The sequence below is a fragment of the Thalia democratica genome, chromosome 6 (genome assembly GCF_965202585.1).
Source record: "Thalia democratica chromosome 6, ktThaDemo2.hap1.1, whole genome shotgun sequence".
Classification (NCBI taxonomy): Eukaryota; Metazoa; Chordata; class Thaliacea; order Salpida; family Salpidae; genus Thalia; species Thalia democratica.
In genome coordinates, this window is record NC_139170.1 from 52,980,962 (window position 1) to 52,985,602 (window position 4,641).

The 4,641-nt window shown below is 28.8% G+C and overlaps 1 pseudogene; it reads right to left on the reverse strand.

Moving 5' to 3' along the window:
- Positions 1-3,621: 3,621 nt before the first annotated feature.
- Positions 3,622-4,282, reverse strand: LOC145839229 (AN1-type zinc finger protein 2A pseudogene; annotated as a pseudogene).
- Between the last annotated feature and the right edge of the window lie 359 nt (positions 4,283-4,641).

Here is a 4,641-nt window from a genome sequence, read left to right on the forward strand (position 1 = left end):
TTTACTATTTTTTACAATCACTGTTAACCCTAACCCTTGCCTTCGGTCTTTATTATGTTTTTTTTAACTATCACTGTTACCCCTAAACTTTACCTAAGGTCAATTGTTATTTTTTTAATAAATTTCCTAATAGTTGTATTTTGTTCTGATTATTTTTATTTCTATTTTTTTCTTATTTTTTTTACTCAAGTGCAAAAATGTAACTCGTGCAAAATTGACCCTTGGTGCAAAATCATCATCGTGCATTATTTTTTCTCAAGTGAAATTTTGTGCCTTTGTGCAATTTAGTTTACTCGTGCAATTTAGTTTCTTCGTGCAATTTAGTTTCCTCGTGCAGTTTAGTAACCTCGTGCATTTTTGTCTTGGTGCAACTAGACCCGTTCCCATTTTCTGTTGTAGGTCTACGGTCAAAATTGGCGTAATAAAGTTTAAGTTGTAGTTTTTTATGAATAAAAAGTAAAGTAGCTTATTTCTATCGAGGAAATTAGCCAAAACACTTAAAGTTGTTGTGACAGTGACCAACAGTAAAAATATTTTCAGCTAAAAAACTTAAGGTCACAATTTTCGGGTTTAAGTAGTTGTGTTTTTGAGAAAAATACAGTTTAATTTAAATTTTTTGGGAAAAAGTCGGAAATTAGCCTATATATGGAGGTTTTTCGAAATATGCTAAAACTTACCTCAAGAACTTTTTGTAACGATTGCAAACTGTAAAAAAAAATTCAACTTAAAAAAAAATAACATTTTTCGGTTTATACTGGTTAAAGTTTTTTTTCTTGATAAAATCGGAAAATAGCTTACACATTAAGATCTTTCAAAATCAGCTGAATCTTTGAACATGAAGTTATTAAAACGATTTATAAGTATATAAATAAATTATGTATTATAACGAAAATCAACATCGGTTTATGACGGAAACTTGAATATGTATTCTTTTCCCATCTTACAGATTGAGTTACGTTTTTTTTCAACTTGTTTTAATTGTTTTAAAAAAGTAAAAGTTTTTACAATTTTTTAACACATAGTTCATGTTATACTGTTGTTAATGCTTAAATACAAACATTTCTCCAAATTAATCATGTAAAGGGCGGCTATATATTATGCTTGATGTATTTGGATTATTAAATTAATTTGTTTTAAAACTTTGATTTAAAATTACTAAAACATTTCTTTATCAAACATACAGTTTATTTTAATCGACACTTTTCTAAAAGAGTTTCAAAGTCTATATTTTTATTGTTTAAATACGCAATTTTAAAATGAACTTTTTAAGATAATGTTGCCAGTTTATTAAAAACTTATACATTTTAACTGAGGCAAAAAAAAGTCACTGTTTGCTTCGCAGAATAAAGTTTTTAAGACTAACAAAAGTTTTTTTAGTGGTTTTTTGTTTGTTTTCAAAAATGTTAGCATTTACTCAAGTTAGTTTAAAGTTTGTTATAAGAACGTCTTCAACTTTTTTAGAACACTTGGCTTTAAATTGCAATTTAACAACTTTTTTTCATATATAAATACAACTTATACTTCAAATAAACAAGACATGTTTGTACTATCTCATTATTTTTTCACAAAGAATTAAAAGTTTAGGTTTTTTAAATCGGAAATTACAAAAAATTTGAAATTTAGCCTATAGATGAAGATATTTAAAGTCAGCTTAATCCTGTCACGAGAAACTGTTGTTATGAATGTCAGCTTAACGAATTTTTGGCTGAAAGTTCTTAGGCTACATTCTTGGTAAATACAGTTTAGGTTGTTGTTTTTATAAAAAAAAGAAATACACTATATTTAAAGTTTTTCTTAATAAGCTAAACCTTTTTCAAAAAGTTGTGCAATTTTTCAAGTTTAAAAAAGTTTAACTTTAAGCCATGAGGTCGTATATTTGGTCCCATACAGTCGTTCACTTTAAGAAGAATCGGAAAAAAGTCTAAATATTAAGCTTTTGCCAAGTTAAATTAAACTTTGTAAAAGAAGTTGACGTTACGATTGCCAACTATAAAACTTTTTCAGCTAATCATTATGAGGTCCAAATTTTTAGGATATTACAATGTGAATTGATTTTTTTTTGAGGAAAACCATAAAATTAACTAATAACACTACAACTAGCACATCACAGTAGCTTACAACACTTCAACTAGAACATCACAGTAGATTCTAACACTACAACTATCACATGACAGTACATCACAACACTTTAACTAGAACATCACAGTAGACTGCAACAATATAACTATCACTTCACAGTAGATTACAAAAATACAACTATCACTTCACAGTAGACTGCAACAATACAACTATCACTACACAATAGATTGGAACATTACAATTATCACTTTACAGTAGATTGCAAGGGAACCGCTCAGTTCCAACTCGTGTATAATTTCCAGCTGATCAAGTCTGAACTAATTTAACTTTTGACTATATAACCTGGATTTGAGACATTTTTATTTCTTATTAAACAACTGAAGAGTTAAGCATAAAATATGTTTTGTCATTTGAGATTTTTGTATCTTAGTATTGCAAAAATGTGATTCTATGTTTATAGATTGTTCTTCATTGACAATTTTTTTTTATTTTAAACAGTTTTAAAGCGTTCATAGCGTTGCTGTTTACAACTGCAATATTTTAAAAACGTTGTCAATAAATTCAATATCATATCCATTAGTATAATAATATATACATGATTTGAAAATATTTACAATAAGATGAAGTTTAAGCTTAGAAATAGAGTTTCTCAAAGTGAGTCTATAAGCTGCAAAGTGCCTAAAGGGAAACCCTGAATAGTAAAAAGGTTAAAATTAAAAATTTTATCTAGAAACTCTTGACTTAATGATAAATAGTAAAAAAAAGACCTGTGGTGAGTTCAAGTGTAGATTTGACTTACACCTGATATTACTGGAGTTTTTTATTCAAATACTCGGTTCCAGCCGTATACTAGTTTTATCGATCAAGAGTGCATATTGTGCCTAGTAGATTTTTGAGATATTTTGTTGTTAAGTTTTTTTTAAGAGTTAACGTAATTAAATAAAGATTGGGTAACCCTGGTTAAGAATTGTTATGCTCTTTTTTTTAGCAGTGAACATAATGTCTATTCAATTTAAAATAAATAAGAAATAATTGTGTTATTCTATATATAAATAAACTAAATCATTTTACTTTAAAAAATATTGTACTTTTAAACGCATTATTTCATGATCTGTTTAGAACTTTTAGGTTGTTGAGCTTAAACTTTTATGTTTATTAAACATTCAAATCTAATCATTCTTTCCGTTTAAAAGCTATAAAATATCAAAACTGCCTAAAAAGCATTTATGCCTTTCAGTACGAACTTTTACAAAAAAGGAACTTTCACAAAAATTATTATAACACTGTTATAAGTTTATAAAATCACAAAAGTGTGTCAAAAAAAAGTTTATTCAATTATCAAAAAGTTACTAAATTTGAAAAAGTAAGGAATCATGTGTTAGTAAAAACAAAATCATTTTATATTGTAAATAGGTATATATTTAACTGCAACAATATTACTGCAATAAATATGGTTGTCAAAAACTGCTTTAAAGTTTTGAAATTAAAAACACAAGAGCTAAAATAAGCAACAGTACGTGACTGTACCAGTAAACAAAATTTCTATTTCAAAAAGTTTTGAAGTTTAAAACTTCCCCACCTTTCTCTCATCCTCTGATTGTAATAAGAAGTGCTCTTCTTCTGCCCGCTACAGTTGTGATCCTGGGGATGTCTGTGTCGCAAACAGAAGTTCATCCTGCACTTTTTGCACTCAACCTATTTTTCATTGTTTTCAATAACATTAACTGTAAAAACTAAAATCTTTAAAAAATAAATAACATCATTGTTAGTAGTGATGATTAGTTGAATGGAATGTTTTTTATTATAAAGTTATTTAGATGGATAAAAATTGACAGTTAACGTAAAACGTAAAAAGTTTATCAAAATGTAAAGTATTCTACTTATCGCTACCTACCTTAATTGACTCCTTATTTTTACACCTTGCATGTGAACACTTGTAGGCGCTACTTGCAGGTTCACCTTTGCAACCACGTGAAATGTGCTTGTTTACAACCTCATCCGGCGTCTGGGTCGGGAGAATTGGAACCGGTTTGTTGCAAAGAGGGCAGACAGGCACTCTTTTGTCTATTATTTTTGCACAATTGTGCTTTCTTTGTTCAAAGTGATCTTTACAGAACACTTTATTGCACGCATTGCATGTAGTTGGCAAGTAATCGTTGATGTTGCAAACAGCGCAATGTTTCCCAATTTGTGGTAATTCCATGTTGTGTTTATATGTATATTAGTTTTAGTTTATAAATTATCTAAACAGTAATAAAACTAATACTAATTAATTTCATTTTAAAGCATTACAATGTGACCATTTAAAGCAGGGTTTCCCAAAGTGAGCCAAATGGCTTCCTTGAGTGCCATGACAGATACTCAGGGGGCAACGAGCAGCAAAGGGGCCAGAGGGGGCAACGAGCAGCAAAGGGGCCACAGGGGTCCGTAAAGTCATAGCTGAAACTTACATTAGATATTCTGGAGTTGCTGATGAAGAGCAAAACAAAAAGGTCTTAGTTGTTATTAATGGTAGATTTTTGTATAGTATTCTTTGGGTGTCATATCTATTTAATTTTTTGA